Source organism: Myotis brandtii, unplaced genomic scaffold, assembly GCF_000412655.1.
Source record: "Myotis brandtii unplaced genomic scaffold, ASM41265v1 scaffold1141, whole genome shotgun sequence".
NCBI classification, from domain to species: domain Eukaryota; kingdom Metazoa; phylum Chordata; class Mammalia; order Chiroptera; family Vespertilionidae; genus Myotis; species Myotis brandtii.
The window spans coordinates 317,012-337,800 of NW_005353931.1; the positions used below are offsets into that span (position 1 = coordinate 317,012).

At 35.3% G+C, this 20,789-nt stretch overlaps 1 protein-coding gene across 1 annotated transcript in view; it reads left to right on the forward strand.

Annotated features, from left to right (window-relative positions):
• Window positions 1-20,789, forward strand: part of LOC102256632 (glutamate receptor ionotropic, delta-2) — an 841,284-nt gene that overhangs the window by 1,199 nt on the left and 819,296 nt on the right. The gene's annotated exons all lie outside the window — the stretch shown is intronic.

Consider the following 20,789-nt stretch of genomic DNA (forward strand, 5'->3'; position numbering starts at 1 on the left):
GGGGGACCGGGGCGGGCGGGGGCTCCGCGTCATTATCATGCACGGCGCTCGCAGCTCCAGGCTCCAACTCTTCTCACTTGCTAATCCGCGAGAGCTGAGCGGAGACGAGCTCCTGCAGCCTTTTCGGCGTTAATGCAATTTCCTTTTCGGAAATTCGCATCTGCGGGCCAGCGAGATTCCCTGATCGGGCTGGAGAGAGGCCCCTCTTGGGGCATATTTCTGGGCACAGGACTTTTATCTGTCCACACGGCGTGATGTTCTGCAAATTGAGGAGACAGATGGGTCGCAGCATCTCCCCTTTCAGTCCCCCTGCCCCTCCCCCGCGCAACACACATACTCTCCCGCTCCTCCCTCCACCTCCTTCTCTCCCTCTCTCTCTCCCTCCTTTTCTCTCCCGCTCCCTCTCTCTCGCTCCTGTAAGCCTAACCTGCTGCAGGTGGCGGTTGTGCCTGCCCACGCCAGGGTCTTCTATCATGTGTGTGCCCAAGAGGCCAGCCCCTCAGCTCCGGGGGGCTCCCTCTCTCTGGGTCTCAGACATTGTCTTTGTAAACATGTCTGCCATTCTCTATTATTTATATCAATAGAACCATATGTCTCTGTGCAAGGAGTAATGAGGTCAGAATTCAGAAAACCTTGCACTTAGGCATTAAGTAAATTAAACACTAGATAGCTTGCCTGTTAGATCACCTTTTGCTTGGGGGCTAACAGAGCCTGTGGGTTCTGAACTTTTCAGGGAAAAATTATGGTCTTATGGAAGGGTTCAGTAATGTTTTGATGGAGTTCAGAAATGATCTGGGCTCCTCTTAAATAAATGACTTACATTTATGTCCAGTGTAAATGACTGCAACAAGAATGTAGATATATGTTGTTGTACTTTTGCATTCAATTTTATGATTATCGGTTTCTGCCTTATGCTCTTTATCACTCAGGAGGGAAGGCTTGGGGATACATGCTTATTTTATTGCTTATGCTGTGGTCTACACAATAAATACACTATTTGCAAACACCTACAGCTCTTGCTATCCTTTACCAGATGAATACTATTTTGCAATGCAGTCTGGGCTATTTGTTTCAAAATAGAACACAACTGTTGTATTTTTTTCTTCCTTTCCATTCTGTTGTCTGTCAGTGTGACATGGCTTACTTATTTATAACTAGACCAAAAAAGTAACTGTACAAATTACAGATTTCTTTAGAAAGCTGGTTGTATGCATGAACTGTGCATGTTCTACTAAAAGAAATCGTTACTTCTTAGACAATTAATTTGACTTGAATGCAATTAGTACATTAGACAAGAGGATTAGCTTCTTTTATAGACTACCTAATAATGCCAGGAAGCTAGCAAATTGATGATTGTTTCAAATGCTCCATATCTTTTATAATATAGTGAAAATGTTACCTCCTAAATTAAAAAAAAAATGACAAGTAAGACTAATTTGTGTACACTTCAGAGGTTAAAATTGTCTCCCCCTTCTCCCCCTAACTCAGGCTGATGATAATAAATTCAAAACTAAATGCCCATATATTAAAATTTTAAAGCACCTGTTACTATTCATTGGATCAGTTTACTTGCTTGGTTGGATAGGAAAAGAGAATTAATTATGTTTAAGAGGTGACTGCTTTCATTTGATATTCAATCTGAGAAATATGCTTTGATATTTAATCTGAGAAATATGCATATGGTAAATATATTATTTCAGGACTAAAGGGATGAAAGCGATGAAACAGGAGGGAAAGAATGTTTCAACTCTAGAGATATAAGGAGATATGCAGAAATGAAAGGTTTCCACAGCCTCATGTGATGTGTTTGAGCAGAAAGTAGCTGTAATGTGTAGTTCAGGCAAGCTGGCAAGATAAAAGACACTGCTGCAATAGGTTCCTTTTGTTTGCCAGTATTGTCACCATCCTGTATGTATTTACTGAACACCTTTTACACATACTTCAGCATGGGGCATATAGATTTAGTGTAAGACATCACCTCGATCTCAGTGAGTTTATACTTTTAGTTTTCTTTTTAATTCAATTGAATGTATTGGTTAATAAAATTCTATAGGTTTCAGGTGTACAATTCTATAATACATCATCTGTATATTGTATTGTGTGTTCATCACCCTAAGTTAAGTCTCCTTCCATCACCATTTAGCCCCCTTTCACTCTCTTTATCTCCCCCCACCCCCTTTTTTTCTGGTAACTACTGTTGTCTGTATTTTTAACTTTTTTTTTGCCTAATCCCTTTACCTTTTTCTCCCATCCCTCAACCCCCTTCCTCTCTGACTCTGTATCTATAAGTCTGTTCCTTTTTTGTTTGTTAATGTTGTTCTTTAGATTCCACATATAAGTGAGATCATATGCTACTTGTCTTTTTCAAGACTAATTTGTGTGCACTTCAGAGGTTAATATATTTCACTTAGCATAATACTCTCCAGGTCCATCCATGCTGTTGCAAAAGGTAAGATTTCCTTCTTTTTGATGGCCTAGTAGTATTCCATTATAAGAGGTTCTTTAAATATTGACTCCTTTTGGTATTAAACCAAAATATATGTATGAAAACTCTCTCCATTCTTCTTTCTTTCTCTTTGTTTTCTACTATTCATGCAGGTAGATTAATATAGTCAGTTATATATTTTAAACTCTAACATGTTATATTAAACACATTAATTCACTACAATGATGCGGTATATTCTATTGGTTAAGTTAATGATTGAAATGGAAATGTATTTATTGCCATCAAAAAGCATAATATAATTATTTTGTGTTTCTGTTAAAAAATTTTAAAAAAATTGATTATTATATACTGTTTAACATATGAATATTCTAGAGACACAGACACAGTATGTAGAAATGAATCACCTCCATTGTGATCTTCTTCATCCCCCCACCCCAAAGAAAGGCCTTTTGACACATTAAAAAGTATGCGATTTTGAAATTACGCTTCTACTTTAAGGCTGTGCATTGACTGAGTAATTTCATCAGACCCACATTACTTGATTGCTTAGAAGTTTCCTAATGATCTGCATGCTGTAGGAAGAACCAAAAAGTCGTGAGTGGAATGGCAATGATACTGTGTTTTATGAGGCTATTCAAAAGTCGCTCTGATTTATGTAGCTAGAAAGCTCCAAAGTCTTTGAGATTAGCCACGCCGAGTGCTATTTTCTTCATACATCAGTCGTCCCACACTCTTGACTCCCTTAACACAACAGGAGTTTAGAGCACTGCTTTAATTAAGCAGGGATTAGGTGGCATTTCCAGCCAACTGCACAGTTTGTGCTTTGCTTCATATCTAATATGGAGGATCTCATGCTTTAACAGCTTAATGTATGCTCATTTCTTTATCTGGGTCTTGTGCTCACAGAACTGATTGAAATGAGCTATCCTCAGTTATATGTCTCTGCAAGGAAACACTGACACTGAGTACTTATTCATTTATTACAAAAATGACTAGCATGTTTTTGTTGTTGGCAGTCATGGTAAAATACCTTATGCCAGCAGGAACTAGGAACCAAGCATTTACTCATGCTTTTCTCATAAGCCATTGATGCTTTATCCTCCAAGATCATAATCATCAACTATGACATTTGAGAAGCCTTACACAATTCAGAGTATTTTCATCATGAGAAAGTGCAAATTAAAGTACAAAATTGGTGGTTGAGTAAAATGTGTCAGTGCATTATAAAACACAAATAGAGGGTAGATTTAAACCATCAGTTTTTATTCTGTTGCTATTGAGGACTGTTCTATCAAATACAGAATGTAAAAGCATTTCCACTGTGATTTGCATTGTTTAATGATAGCCCCCAGATCATCAAGGACTCTTCCCACTGTATAAAATATCTCAATGATTTAAACTGTCCTCTTATTATTTATAAGAGTTCATTGCTCTCTGAATTATGGGTAATACATAGTATAAACTTAGAATGTATTAAGAAGTAGTTTCTGAGTTTAAAATAAGTTTATACTTTACCTTTATTCTGTGTCATTAAAACAGTTATTTGAGCACAGTTTAGATGTGCATTAACTTAGACAATGTTATTATTCAATGCTATCAACTATGACATGACTAATAAGTCAGTACACTAAGGACCTTTGCTTTCTACTCCAAATGTATGTTCAGTAAATACCTCCTATAAATTTCAATTAAAATAGGAATAAAAATCAAGGTGATTAACTTTCAACTTATCCAACCGTAACAATGAGTTGAAATTCTTAAAAGTAATTGAAGATGCATTACATTTAATTCTAATCTCTAAAGCTAAATTTATCATACTGTAATTTTATCTCAAAGGAATATTGTAATTTTAAAACCACACTTTTTCATGCAGAATTTTTTACTTGCATATATTCTTTTAGTTTAAAAAAGTCCAGTATTTGGCATTGCTAGTGAATCCTCATGATATTTCAGATTATAGACAGCATATTGGTGAGTAGGAATACTTAGATTTTTACTACAAATACATTTATTAGAAAATACATTTATCGCCTACAAAGATAGCTTTGCCATTAGGTGTCACTGCATTCTGAGCTGTTCCTTTGTTGTCCTATTTGAAAATCACATGAAATATATATTCTCTTAAATCCTCAGGGGAAAAATGCCATTTAATGAGGTTTGTGATGTTGTAAAGTACAGGTGGTTTTTATTTTCAAACCTGAAGAGGAAATATTATATCCTGTCTCTTATTCTTGTCAGAATTTAATTTTAGGATTTATCAACACCCTCTATTCTGTAGATAGATGAGCTTCCTAGACCTAGTGATGTAAATTTTCACAAATTTGAAAATAACAAAATATATTCTTAAACTAATACTCATTCTCTATTGAAAAGTCTAAGACACCAAGAAGTTTGTAAGAATGCATAACGATGCTGGTATAAACAGACATTAGTGAGTGAGTTTGTTAAGCAATTTCTTCACTGCAGTGGTTCTGCTTTCCTATGGAACATTTGGAGTTCAGAACTGATTGATGTTTGTAACATGAATCCCATACACACGGAGCTTTGAATAAACATATATTATGTGAACACAAATACAGATATATGTAAAAACAGTGTCATCATTGAATTTTGTGAATGATCATATATGTCTTCAGATAATTTTGGACTGATAATTATTGTTTCATGTATTGTATCAATCGCCACACACATACCACAACCATCTGGTTTGTATGGTAATATACAACCAATGTCTGTTATCACTTATTAATTTTTTTGTTTATTTAATTTTTTTAAAGAGGCAAAATTTTTCTTCTAGTACATCCCATTATAAGAGGATGAAACTTAGTCAACTTTAATCTGATAAATTAGTTTTAGCATCAACAAAAATCACATACAATAATAGGTTAAATGAAGGAACAGTTAGTCATATTATGTTAGACTTTGCCCTGTGCCAATATTAATTAATAAACTGTTAATTAATAAATTATTTCAATAATGTGTTATTGAAAGCTCAGAACAAAATCAACTGATCAGATGGATAGCTAAAGGATAAGAAAAAAATAATAAAATAATATATTTGAGGAATAAATAAAGTACTATATTTCAGGAATTTGTAGAAGAGATACAGTCGTGTGGTTCATATAACTGTCTTAATAGTTAGGTGTAGAGTGAATTAAAACACAACTATATTAGGGGAAATAGGTGGAGAATAAAACCTTAATCACACAAATTAAGGACCCCTTAAATCAGCGGTTCTCAACCTGTGGGTCGCGACCCTTTTGGGGGTAGAACGACCCTTTCACAGGGGTCACCTAAGACCATCAGAAAACACATATATAATTACATATTGTTTTTGTGATTAATCACTATGCTTTAATTATGTTCAATTTGTAACAATGAAATTGGGGGTCACCACAACATGAAGAACTGTATTAAAGGGTCGCGGCATTAGGAAGGTTGAGAACCACTGCCTTAAATGAAGATTTTTAGGGTATGAACAAGAATTATGCATAACATTTATTCATCAGATATTCTAGATAACTACAAGTAGTGGATTGAGAGAGGTGGATTTTTTTTTATTTTAGATTTTGTTTCTCTTGTGTCTAGTATTAATACTAATGTGTTATATTCAGTGCTACTCTTACTTATTAAGGCTGGTTGGAGAAATTAGTAGTCTTATGCTCTAACCACCACAGACCACTGTAATGTTTGGAATTTACAAACTCGTTGCACACCAGGAATATCCACATGTGTTTGGTATCACTATAATGTAAAAGAAACATTCAGTATTTTGTCAAAGACCTTCAAAGTTTTGGATTCCTTCTTCAGGTGTTCTTTCACCTTATTGTTGCTTACCCAGTGGTTATTCATGTGCAGCTGAGGCTGGGTTGACCTCTTGAAAACTTCCCCAGGTGAATAGAGGGAAACTCAGAGGCAAGTACAAGAAGCTAAGCACCTGCCTGTGTGTGTGAGAAATTTTAAATCACTCTGAGTCAAGTTTCTTATTTGAAAATATTTTATTCATGAAAAAGATCAAGTAATTAATTTTATTAAAATAATTCTTATACTTTTTTCACTCCCTAATAATTCAAATAACTTTTAGAAATAATCATATGTCATTGCTTTGAGTACATAAATAAGGTGTTTGCTTCATTATTAAAGTCATAATTGCATATGTTAATGTTCCTGAAACTGCAGGGTAAGGTAAGCACTACTGCCAACATGTAGTATGTGTGCTAATTGGGAGCAGGTTTTTTTCATTCAACAAACACTTATTCTGAATCTCTTCTCTATGAAGTACTGCTTTTAGGCCCTGGAATGTTGAACAAATAACCTCTCTTCTTTTAGTTTACGGAGTTTACATTCTCATCGGGCAGGCAAAGGAGAAATAAGAAAATATAATGTTATAATGTCAGGTAATGATAAATCTATAAAGAAAAATGAGGGACTGAATGAAGTTGCTGTTTTGAATGGGGTGATCTGGTAATGAAACGTGGGGTATGGGGTGCAGACTTTTCTTCCCGTGGGTTCTTGTCCTCATGAAGTTTGAAGAATAAACTCGTGGACAAAAAGGCTTATTTAATAAAAAATTTAGAATTTTATTGGAAATAGATACAAACTCTATCTGGGCAGGAGTGTCCCCAAAGGGGACTCCATGGGGAGCCCCACACAGTGGGAAAAGCCTGTTCTCTCTCTCTAATGGGAAAATAAAAAAAAATCCCCTCCCTCTTGTCCCTTTGTCTCCGGTTTATATATGCTGCAGTTCTTTGTTTGAATCTGACTTTTTTTTTTATTGGTTCCTTTGCTTAATTTGGGACCACCCCTGCTTTCCTCATTGGTTATTCTGATATATGGTATTAATTTCAAACCTCAAACTCCACGTGGTGCCCCCCACTTTCTCTCCCCTTATCTTGCTGATTGAAGTCACTTTTGATTATCTTATGGTTTTCTACCAGTTGTGCTGTCAGATAAGCCTTATCTTATAGCTCTCCCAGCTCCGCAGCTCTTCTACTTTTGGTCTAACTTATGGTCACTTTAATTGCTCAGGTCAGAGATACCCCTGTCTGTCCTTGGTTTGTGGCTGTTGTAATTGCTCAGACCAGAAATGTTTCCATCAGCCCGTGGCATATCTCTATCCTCTGTACAAGTAAGATAGGCACCCTGGTGTCTTCAAGTTTCCATCTATGTATTCCTCTCCCATGGACCCTCCTTATCTCTGAGACTCCCTAAACCTACCTATATTGTCCCTAAAACTCATTTCAGTAAGACCTCTCTCAAGAGATGGCCATTGGAGCAGAGACATAACTAAAAGAAAGGAAATCAGTCATGTGGCTATCGGATGAACAGGATTTCAGGAAGAAGGCATAACAGAGGCAATGGCCTTGAGACCAGACACTAGGGAACACCTTGGAAGTCACTGTGGCTATAGCGTAATGAGCAAAGCAGGTAGGAGAAGGAAATGAGGTCTGAGAGGCAACTAGGGAAGGTCCTGTAGGGACTATGGTAGTTATGGTAAGGTATTTAAGTTGTCCGGGTATATAGGCGGCCCAGTGGAGTGTTGAGATTAAATGTGTATGACATAGTTTGTATTTTAGAAAGGTAACCTTCTCTGCTTGGGCGGACTGGGTGGAGAAGACATACTGGATGAATTTTAGCTTGACAATAGTGAATTGGACTAGTTTGTAACCTAACTGAGTAGTTGTCAGATTGTAGATTTATTCTGAAGGTAGAAGAAAGAGGATTTTTTCTGAATGATGATTCAACTGGGAGAAATCCAGAGGAAGTAAAGAGGGTTCTAAGGTATTTTACCTGAACTAAGAGGGTGAAATGTGTTACTATTAACTAAAATTGGAAACGTGGGCAATGGGCAAGCTTCAGATAGACATCAAAATTTACATTTGTTAAGTTGGATATTCCTATTACACATCAAATGTGAGAATTTAAGTTGGCATTTGATTTTGTGAGTCTGGAATTTATGGATTCAAGCTTTATATTTGGAATTCATCATTATAGACATAGTCTTTAAAAACGGGGGAGGTAGCCTATTCAGGGAATAACTGTGTAGAGAGAACTCCAGGACTATGCCATAGGATAGTCCAAAATGTAGCGGGAGAGGATCCAGGAAAAGAGCAAATTGAATGACCTGTGAGTTAGAAAGAAAAGCAGAGGGTGTGTTGTTCTGGAAACTAAGTGAGTAAAGTATCAAGAAGAAGCAAATGAGACACCCTGTTAAATTCTGTGAATGAAAATTGAGACTTGACTACCGCATTTGAAAATGTTGAGGACCAAGGTAACTCTGATAAAAAGTGGTTTCCGTGGATTAGAACAGACAAAATACTGATTGGGGAGGATTCAAAAATATAATGGGACACGAGGAACTCTGTCAGGTTTGCCATAAGGGAAAACAAAGGAGTGGGGGAGGGGATTTGAGGTAGAGGGAGGATTGTTGACACTGTGGAATTTTGAGGGAAGGATGGGAAGGGTGGGTGGGTGGGAGATAATCAACCAAAGAACTTGTATGCATATGTGCATAACTCATTGACACAGACAATTGGTGATGAAGGCCTGGGGCTGGGGTCAGGGGCAGGCTGGAGGGGGTGGTCAGTGGGGTAAAAAAGGGGACATATGTAATACTTTCAACAATAAAGGTTAAAAAAATAAAAATTTTTTCAAAAGGTGAGTGCTGGGATATATATGATAATTTTTAAAAAGTTCAATCATAAGAATTTTTCAAAAAGAGGATTTAAAACAAAGTATTTCTCTTTATGTAAACGTATTTGATTGCTTAGTTTGGACAGCAAGTGATTGGATAGCACTGTTGTTTGTCTTTGTAACCTTGATCAAGTGATACAGGCCGATGCCAGTAGAATTAACCAGAGATAGCTTAGATGTCCTTTCTAAAGCAGACTCTATTAGTTGTTCTGGATTTTGATTTATTTCATTTCCCAGATTAGCACTCAAACTTAGATAAAAATGTCTTACCTGAAATTACGAGTGGATTATACCTTAAAGAGTATTGATATGCCATTACAAATAGAGTCAATATGTAATTTAATGTACTAATTTTAAGAACTTACAGTATTCCTATGTAGCAGCATTAAAATAGCATAAAATCCTCTTGTAGCAATAAATAGACACATTTGAATTGATTATAGGTTTCACTTCTAGTATGCATTTGATTTACTTAAAAATCACTTTGGAACAATTTTTTTTTTTAAAAAAGCAATAGTTATTTCACAAGGCAATGCATATCATTGCCACATAGAAATTAAATAGATGAAAGAAATTCATAAGATATTAATTTTCAGTGACACATTTAAATATTTCCTTTTATGGAACTTTCACTTCTATTTGTGCTATACCATAGCTGACAGATCTTTAGTCATAGGTGAAAATGAGGAAAGGAAATGTTCTAAATTTTCTAATCTCAGAATTCAGCCTCCTAAAAATGAATCTTAATTATTTCATTGGTCTATTAGTAACACATAATTTATGTATATTACATTGATTTTGCCACTAAAATAAGATTTGTATTGAAATAAGAATGCTAGATGTCAGTGAATTATATTTGTGTGTGTGTGTGTGTGTGTGAGGAGAGAGAGAGAGAGAGAGAGAGATTTCCAGTGTTTTCTCCTCTATGAAAACATTTTGTCTTATGGGAACAATGTAATATGAATGTCACATGGTTGTTTCTGCTTGGTTACATTTATTAATTGATGTGTAAACATGGACTACATGAACAGTGAGGGGATAGGAGTCCTGTAGTTTGGGCATAACGATGAGTGATAAAAAAGCAAACTGTGTTACGGCTGGAACATAAGAACATAGTTAATGAGATACATAATATTAAAAATATTTCAAATTTACTATTTCATAACTTTCTAGGTGGTGATATGTAATCATCTGAAAGAAATGCTAAGCGTATTTAAATCCAAATTTAAATTAGAATGGGCACCTGAAATTGGTGAAGTACTTATTTTACTTAACCTAGACATCATTGAAATGACATACCACACTGGCAGCTCATTTTAGATTGGCTGATTACCTTAAAAACCAAAGAACAGGTAACCTATTAGAAGTTAAAGCAGGATGAGAGAGTCAGTTCTAGTGCTCTGTTGCATGCAGTTTAGAGTGAATTAAAATCTAGAAGAGGGATTCTTCCTTCTGATAATCTCCACAATCTGACAACAGACAACACTGCGCTAGTGGTATAGTGGCAATTACTGTCTTGCTCTTCAATGTTGGATCTTTTCTCTTTGCTGATTCTATGAATGGTGACAACAGGAAACTAGTGAATTTTCTTTTTAGAAATTCCAGCAATTCTCAGCAAAACTGAAAAGGAGGCATGGACTTTATGAAAATCATGATAAATTTCTTCTTAATAAAACTGTTAAAAATTTAACATATCATTAGCATGGGCTCATGCACAGATTTGAGAGGGATTACTCTTCTGTTCTTTGGTGGTGCAGTCAAGTTGGATTTGGGACATTTTTGATAGTTCATTATATTTAAGATAAGAAATCATAATCTATATCCTCATACTCATTTGCAAAAATATAGTTTTAAGGTAGATGAAAACCATGACATGTAATTTTTTTTAAAAAAATCAACAAATGCTTATTGAGTGCCTATTATGTTGAATACAAAAGTACACACATAATACATGTTTTCCATTCTTTAGATGTTTTTAGGCATATCTGCCTCCTGAGTTCATACTGTATTATCAGGAAGCTGAAGGTAGAGCAATTCAGGACTCACAGTTGAAAGGCTATGGTTACCACAAAGGGGATTATGATAATTCAATAATTGCCGTCTTTATGATGCCCTTAAGGTGCCATAAAGCAAAAATATATCTCAGAAAAAATTATGTGATAAGATGATCACTTACAGAAGGTCTTCATTTACAGTAGAAATCTCTTTATTCAAGTTTCTGATGGTTAATCATTCACCTTGTACCTATAGGGTACAAAAACAATACAGTCATGCCATAGACCTAAGAGAAAGTCTCTACTATTGGCCTCTTTTCATCTTTTTTGTTTTCTATAGATGCCAGTAGTTATGCTATAAGGTCCTGTAAAGGAGGTGGCTTTGAGATCCAGTTATCCTGTAATTAATAGAAGTAATGAGACCATTTCTAAATTTGTTACCACATATCAGCTCATCCCTCTAAGCATAGTTTCTTGGGTATAGAGAAAATGCATTTATTTTTATTTTTTCTTCATCATTTGAAGCTATTAGTATGCTACTATTTCATATTACTAATCTGTACTTTCTTATAGATGTGTAGAACATCAATGAAAATGACAGTTTTTTACTGTATCAAACACAGAGAAAATTATCTCACAGAACAAGTAACATTAGTTTCCTTTTCAAGTGGAATAAGTGCTATTGGGAAAACATATTAATACCAAGTTTTAATTATGTAGGTATAATTGTGAATAAGACAAGCATTAAAAATTGGAATTGTTCAAAAACTAACTGGTCAGTACTTTCATATTTCTCCATAAGAGTTCAGTTAATAAACAGCAAAAATGGGTGTTCTTAGTCTTCCTTTTTATTTTTCTTATTCACCCTTCAGTGACAATGCTAATCAGCAATGAAATGGCTGAAAGCAAGGAATAGGGCACAAAGGGTTTTCAATAATCCATAAACCGGAAATTCAGCCTCTTTATGCTTATATGAACAGGTTTGCTGAGAAGATATACTTTTAATTTCTCAAAATATTGTTTAGATTCTGAAGATAAAATTTCCTCTTGGCTGCTGAACCTATAAGAGGATTGAAGCTTCCAGGTCACAAAGAGGGATAATACTGTGAAAGATGCAGGCTGGGACAAAGGAAGAATATTATTTTGGGAAAAGAATGTCCTTCAACGTTACTGCTGCTGACAGCTAGGACCCCCATGATTAGCTCAGTTTCTGTGTGCCATGGTGATGTTTACAAGAAAATATATAGATTCCAGCTGTACTTTTAAAACACGTTAGGTAATTATGTATACACTGTGCTGGTTTGACATTCCTATCAGTATACATTGTTTAATGAGCATCTACATTGTTTAATCCCAGCTGATGCTATATTGTAGACCATCAGGAAGAAATGGAATATTTCACTTTTAGAAAGAAACTGTGACACACATGACAAAAATAAACACAAAAGTATGGTTAGTGATTAGGTTGGGGTTCATTTGAAGAGAAGCGAGAAGGGGAAGTGATGTGATCTAGGAGAGCTGCATGGTGTCAATATTACTGATTGTGTCTTATGTCCTAAGCTGAGTGGTGGTTACACAAGTGTTGATTTCATAAATACATCTGAAACTTCGTAATTGAATTGTAAGTAATGATACTAGTATGTGTGCCCGTTGCCTCTCCTTACAGTAAAATCCCTTGGTACCTTTCAGTTCCACTTTGGTTAAGGATGGAGGTTTGCCTTTAAGACCCCATCCACCACATAGGATGGCCCAGTCCCCAACATTTCTTGGAGGGGAAGAGAGCGTTTATAATATGCCAGGATCATTCAATAGCAAGTGAGAGAACAATCCAGAAGTCTGTGTCCAAGCATGATGCTCTGTGATGGGTTTGTCAAGCAAGCTGCTCTCTCTGCTCTTCAGAACCTTGTGCTGGAACCTTTGTTTCTCCTGTAGCAAGGGCAGGGAGTGCCCTTAGGTGCTGAAGTGAGAGAGGAGAGAGGAGGGAACGTGCAGAGAGAACCACCGGATCAATACCATCAGAGGAAGTTTGGAATAATCCATGTTTTTAATATTTCATAATACAAATATAAAAAAGATAACGTGTTACACTTTTGTAATTCATAGTTTGCTAGTATTAACAACTTCTATTGCACCCTTGGGTTCTAAGAAAGTATGAACAATTCTTCTATAAAGTATCCTTGAGGAGTTAATTATTTTCTTGACCTTGCATTGATGTTACTATGTGCTTATAGTAATTAATAATGAAGCTAATCCAAATAATTGATATTTTGATCATTTAATACTGTATCTTTTACTCCAACTATAAACTAAGATATTCTATTCTGCAGTGATGAGCAAAGAGCTTCTTGCAGCTAATTGAGCTTAATGCTGTGGCCCTTGATTGAATTTCCAATGGAATAGTTCATTTTAATCCATATAAATCAGAAGGAATGAGGAGAAAAGCTTCCACAAAACAACCTCAGAGGCAGAGTAGAGGCTATTTTTTCCAGCCTTATTGAGATCTAGCTGTCATATAACACTGTGGGACTTTAAGGTCTACAGCATTATGATTTGATATATTTATATATTACAAAATTATTACCACGGTAGCACTAACACCTCCATCCCATCGCATAAAAATTACATTGTTTTGTGGTGAGGACATGTAAGATCTATACTCTTAGCAACTTTCAAGTATATAATACCATATTATTAACTAGAATCACCGTATCATATACTAGATTACTAGAACCTTTCTTATAACTGCAAGTTTCTACCTTTTGATTAATCTCTCCAATTCCTCCACCACCCCCAACCCCTAGTAACTATTCTACCCTCTGTTTCTATGAGGTAAGCTTTTTTTTAGATTCCACATATGAGTGATATCATAGAATATTTGTCTTCTCTGTCTTATCTGGCTTATTTCACTTAGCACACTGCCCTCAAGGTTCATCCAAGCTGTCACAAAGGGCAGAATCTCCTTGTTTCTCGTGGCTGAATAATGGAATATTCTTTATGCATTCATCCTTTGATAGACAGTTTGTTTGTTTGTTTTTATTTTTTATTTTTGCTGTTGTGGATAATGCTGCAGTGAACATGGAGGCGCAGATATCTCTTTGAGTTCCTGATTCCAAATCCTGGATTTATACCCAGAAGTGGAATTATTGGATCATACTATAGTTGTATTTTAATCCTTTGAAAACCTTCCATACTGTTTTTCATAGTGATTGCACAGTTTACATTTCCACCAACAGTGCACAAGGGTTTGCTACACTCTCCCAGCACTTACCTATTGTCTTTTTTTATATTCTTACCTGAGGATATGCTTTTTTCTTTTTTAAAATTGATTTTAGAGCAAGTGGAAGGGAGAAAAGAAGGGAGGGAAGGAGGGAGGGAGGGAGGGAGGGAGGGAGAGGGAGAGGGAGAAACATCCATAGGTTGTCTCCTGTATGGGACCTCACTGGGGATCAACCTGCAACCTAGGTATGTGCACTGACCAGGAATCAAAACGGAAACCTTTTGGTATATGGGATGATACTCCAACTCTAGATGTGTGTTGGTGAGGGCTGTTCCAATCATGGCAAATGGGAATGAAGAGGAGAATTTGCTTAAGAGAGAGACTAAGAAGCTTGCATTCATCAACTCAGTCATGGAGTGAGTGCAGGTAAAAGAACAAGGTCTAACATTATTTTTGAATACTGTCCTGAGGGACTGAGTGGATGAGGATGCTATTAATCACTAATATAGGATTATAGAGGAGAGAAACTGAGCTTGGTTTGAACTCAAAATTATTTTGACATGACTGTAGTATCATATCCCAGAGAGCAGCTTCCCAATAATTCCCTTCCAGCCTCATATGGAGAAAAAAAAAGGCCATTCTCCATAGCCATCAATCCCATTTTAATCTAAAAAAGCAAAGTGTTTTTCTTGTCATTCTTTTCTAAACTTTTCTTAGATTCAATGTTAATAGTATCATTTTCTATTTAAAATGTGAACCATTTGAAATATTTTTGAGCTACTTTTATTCAGAAAATAGTAATCCTACAACAGCAAGAGCCTTATGGCTTTTAGTTCCTATGTGCTTATGTATCAATTCATATTATTAATTCTAAACAATGTTACTGACCTTTTAAAGTATATATCTCATTCTCATTTCTTAATGTGAGTATACTTTTTAAAAAATCAAAGTCTGGGTCTAATATGAAAAGACTAATGCTGTTATTTATTTAGCTATTTCCATTTAACATGGAATGATCATTGACAGAATCTTAGTTTACTAAAAGTAAAATAAAAATATGCTAATTTAAATTTTTTGTGTATATTACAAGTAGAATCCCCTTGTGTAAATTATTAAAATTGCATAGAAGTGTAAAAGCATTTCCATAGAATTTTGTGTGGTTTAGTTACACATTATCTGCAAACATAATTAGCTGAAGGGAAGGAAAATTGTGCTCCTAGGATGGCAGGAAGCTAAGCCTGCTGTGGGACATGAGCCATTTAGGACTTAGAACACATTAAAGGGATCTTGTTGGCCTTACTTATTTTTTTTAAGAGTCTTAGAAGACTACTTCATAGTTAAGGATCTGGGTTCTCAGATAAGAAATGTTTTCAAACACTGATGTGGAGTCTGAAGAATGTGAGAGCAGAAACAGTGTGTCTGCTCATGTGTGAGAACACTGGATGGAATGGCCTGGATCCAGAAAAGCCTGTCTTCTTTCCTCCTGGTGTCTCTGTTTAGAGTCTAGCTTTTCCGCTTGTTTTTCTAATCCATACTGTCAGTGCTTAACCTGGTGAAAACAGTTTAAGTATGATCTATTATTAGAACTTAATTTTTGGATCTTGCTTTTTTTTTGTTCTTACTAAGTTGATCTATTTGGAAGAGAGCCAAGGATGGACAGTTGAGTGCACCAGTGGGGAGGAAGGCTTCAGCATTGCTCAGTCTTGCTCACGGGCTCTCTGATGGGTTGTAGAGTAGATGAAGGGATAAGACATTTAGCACCAGTGATGGATAACCTAAGTGAGCTGAGTCAGTCAAAACCTGGGATGACTAGTAATTTTTTTTTCTTAAACAGAGTGGCATATGGTACCAAAAATAGAAGTGCTGGATTTGATATTGGCGTTAGACTATGTGTGGATCGTGTCTGGATCATGTTGCCAATCCCTAACTGTGATGTCTCTAGATAAGTAATGAAACTTTGGAGGTCTCAAATTTGCCTGTTCCTGTTTCCTCTCTACCTCATCTGGAACTGTAATAAAATTTAAAATATGGACCTATAGACTCTGCAGATAGCTAGTATTCATACTTACGTGGACTGAACTTGTAATTTAAATATACTTCCACTCAGGACCCTGGGTCTGAGTTTGCATTAGAGAGTGGGTATCACACCTAAGATCAGATAGGGCTCCCTGTGTACCTCTGTTTCTGAAACATTAATTCAGATTTACAGCTATGGTGTTTTCTTTTGTTTTGTTTTTTAAATTTTGGAGGCCAGGCATTCTTTTTTATTTTATTTTTAATTAAAATGGGGTGACAATGGTTATTAAGATTATAAAACTTTCAAATGTACAGTTCTATGATACATCAGCTATGGGTTTTCACAACATATACATCACAGTTGAATGTCTTTGTTAAAGTAACCGAATTTAATGTTAACTACTTCAAAGATGACATTTCACTCTAAATTTACATGAAATAGACGGCTAGAATATTATTTGTTATCACTGATGCTGATATTTAGTGGCCACACCCTTTAATTTGAAATAGGTGGATCTTATAATTTATTGTCCAAACTGAGACCCTTTTGAGAGTGGCCATGGCAGTATTAAGATTTCTGCGTGGGTGAAAGGGACAAACTAGGTCTGACTGGAGGCAAACAGGGACAAATAAGGCAGCACTCTCATTGCAAACTCCTATCTGCGGGCATGCGATTAGCTTGCAGCTTGGGGCAGCCACAGCCTCAGAGCTCCCCTGGGCAGATCCTCCTTCGCTAGGCAGTGATTCTGACCTAGCAACAGGTTGCTTCCTGCTCTTATCTAGGTCTTTTATGTTGATTAAAGAAATAGACTTAGGTTTTATTTTTGTTTTGTTTTTTAATTACCTAGAGCTCTTTTCTTCACAGGCAGCAGGAAAAGGAAAAATAGCTGGGTATAGGTTGGCTTTGTTCACACAAACACATTTAACTGTTTTTTTAAAATCAGAAATTGGTATCTGTAATCACTGCTTTTATCCTTTTCACATCCATTCTCTCTATCTGCTGTTTGACTGTCGCTCCTAGCAGAACTCATTAGATATTGGCAATCACATCAATTTGCACCTAACTCCAGATGCTGTTTCTCTGGTACTAAATAAAGGATATGTATTTTTACATGGAGTGGATTGTTCTAGGAAATGTAAAGAGAATTTACAACAAAGATTTAAATTTGCTTGTTTTTTTTTCATTTTAAAAGGAGAAATCATCAAATAAGTTGTGATTATTTTTTTTATAAAATAGCAGATACTCCATATAAGAGGGGAATAGCCTTAACAGTTAAAGTGTCGAAGATGCATATTTTAAAAAGTAATTATTTTTATTATAAGGGAAAATCAGGAAATACTGTTTTGTGATTTTGCATTGATTATACTATAATCTCCATGTTATCTAATTTGATTCAAACTCTACTCACTTCTCCTACAGAAATGTGCCCTTCTTCAATCTGGTGTAAAATCCTTAGATTCTATGAAACTTCTCCCCTTTCTCAGGGGTCCAAAGTCCGGTTTAACTGAAGAATGGTTAGGCGATGCCCTGCAATGGCCTCTTACCCTCACACTCTTGCTCTTCCCCTGATAACCTCGTTCATATAAACCTTATCTCCTTTCTTCCCTGCTGGCACCCAGGGTATTACTTTCAATATTTTCCAGATGTGGGACTGGATTGGAGAGCACCCCCCTCTCACTGTGCTCCCCAGAAGAGTGCAGCCTTTGTCCTTTATTCATCCCTGGTGATTTTCAGACCTGGGCAGACCCTGGTCTTTAGGTCATTTTCAGAAATGATGTAATCCTAAACTTGGCAGTTGGAATATTAGAGGTTATCTATAGCCTTGAGTCCTCCTTTTGCTGATGAGCAAATTGAGAGGTTAAGTGACTTGAATGCTGCATAGAAAGGAGTTTTTGAATAGTCTATTAAATGTAATTTTTACCGAAAAAGTAACTATAGTCATATCATCAAAGATGTATTAATGTGGGCTATTGGCCAGGAGATAGAAATATCCCAATTATGTAGAATTGGATAATTATTTTCATTAAGATAGGATTAGTCCATTTTCCCTGTCTATATTGCTGTGGAGCACTGTAATTAATTCCTTTGAAACCAGCTAATATGTTACATGTAGCTAACCTAATTGTTGGAGAACTATTCCCACAAGCTTCTGGGGGCAGTAAGTGTATATGCCATTTTCTAGAACTTCTCCAAGACTTCAGAGCCCTGAAAAGTCTACTCAGATCCATAGCCTATTCTTCAAACTACCTACTCCACACTTTCTTCCTCATTCTCTCTCCTTCCTATTCACCTCTTTACCCTTGAAACTAAGGTTGGAACTCATTTTTGCTAAAATGTAATAAAGTTTAATTTTGTTTCTGTCAAACCATGTCATTGCACATATATTTTAATTGCTTGAGAATATGCCAATTTACCCTAGTTTTTATCACTTTTGGACAATTTATTTCAGTGTTCTAAAAAATAAAACAGTGACTGGAACAGGATGAGTTTTCAATAAATATTCATTTACTTTTCTTCTTTTCCCTGCCTTCCCTCAAAACTTCAAAAATACAATAGTTTTATTTAGATAATTGCACATTTTATTTTTGTCTGTTTTGTGCATATTTGCCAAATATCTTTAGGCTGGAATTAATTGATTTTTGTAATTGTGTCAAGTGAAGAGGAAAACTGTCTTTGAAAATATGGGTTATTTATATTCTCTTTTTCAAACTCAAAGAGATTTGCTGTTTGTTTAACACGACAGAAAACACCTCAAACAATTTTAGTTTTTTTTCATCCTTTTTCTTTTTTGCTTCAGAATGTTCATAAAATAAATGTTTTTTTAGTTACTTTATAAGCTCATAATCTTTCTGCTTCCTGGAGCCATTTTGAGACATAACCCTTCTTTAAGTCATTTTTCAAATTAATGTTATACAATCTCTTCAAATTATATTATTTTCAGATTTTTAATGTCCATTCTATAAAAAAAATCAATTACCTTCTAATTTAATTTTAAAATAATCATGGATTCTTTTTCTAAACCTCCTGAAATTTACTGTACAAAAATATTAATTTTGCATGTCCTATGTTTATGTAAACAAATTCTATAGGGAGAAATTGTGTTTTTATGAGAAAACAAAGGGAGAGGGAAGTCACAGGGAATTTGTTAAGAATTTCATTCTCTTGGCAGTTTTATATATTAGTACTGATTTACTAATTGTTCTTTTTTTCAGTTAAACTTGACTTGTCTTCTGGAATTGAGCTATTAATGTGATTTTAATCAATAGAGTTCGTTCCACAGGTTTGTAACTGACTGAAGGTCAGTAAATTAGTTGGACATTTGAAATCAAATCAGCACAATTTGTATAGAACTCCGAATGTAAATTCCACAATTTAATTTTAATTTAAAGGTACTTTAAAGAAAAAGGACTTTTATTGAGAATCACGTTATTTGAAATAAAATACAATGGAAGTGATGGTAAAGTGTATAAAGGGATCATTGAACTAGTTGGCCTATGTGCCACTATCATAAATGTAATAAATAAAAAGTCCCCTTAGTCTGATTTATTTCTCTGTAAAAATTCTGAGGATACTATAGAAGAGAACAAAAGGATAAAGGAGAGAACAAAAGAAAAATGACTAAGTCCATTCTCTGAAATGAGAATTATTTTTAACTTACTCATAATCATATATAAGAGCAAATGCATTTATAAAGCACTTACAATATGCTAATCATTATTACAAACCCTTTATAGCGATTATCTCATTACATTTCTATAATAACCTAATAAAGCTGGTGTTATCATCATTCCCATTTTGCAGATAAGTTACAGGAACTTTAGCCTTGTTATATTATTTGCTCAACTTCACTCAGCACAGAAATAGAATAGAGTCTGACACCTGTCTTCATTTCTTCCCTTATTAATCATGTCTAGAAAATAGTTGTCGTGTTTGTATCTATTCCATGTGCCCTGTGCTCTTTTTTTTCTCTGATAGCCACTTTGCCAATAAGAAGACAGATTCTGTCTTAACAGCCCTCTCTGATTTTGTAACCACTATGATGCAGGGTAACCCATACATTTTCACCACATTCTAATATTATTGTAGCCTTGCATTTGATAGAGAAAAAAAAGTGAAGTATCTCTTACAGTGAGTTGTCATTAAAAACAAAACAAAACAAAAAACACCTCAATCCTTGCTTTGTTGGTGCTTTACTGATGACTGTTATTTTGTTGTGCCTTTCTCTGAGTCACACAGTGTCAATGGTTAATAAAAAAATAACTGATAGGCTCTGTGTCTACACCTTTGAGTATCTATTCACTTTCTCCAGTTGGTTATACAAGTACTTGAAGTTCACATAGGTCTTTGTTTCACATTATTCCTAAAAAATTAAATAGTTGTGAGTAGCAGTATTCCTGCCTGCAATTCTAGATAAGGTTCTGT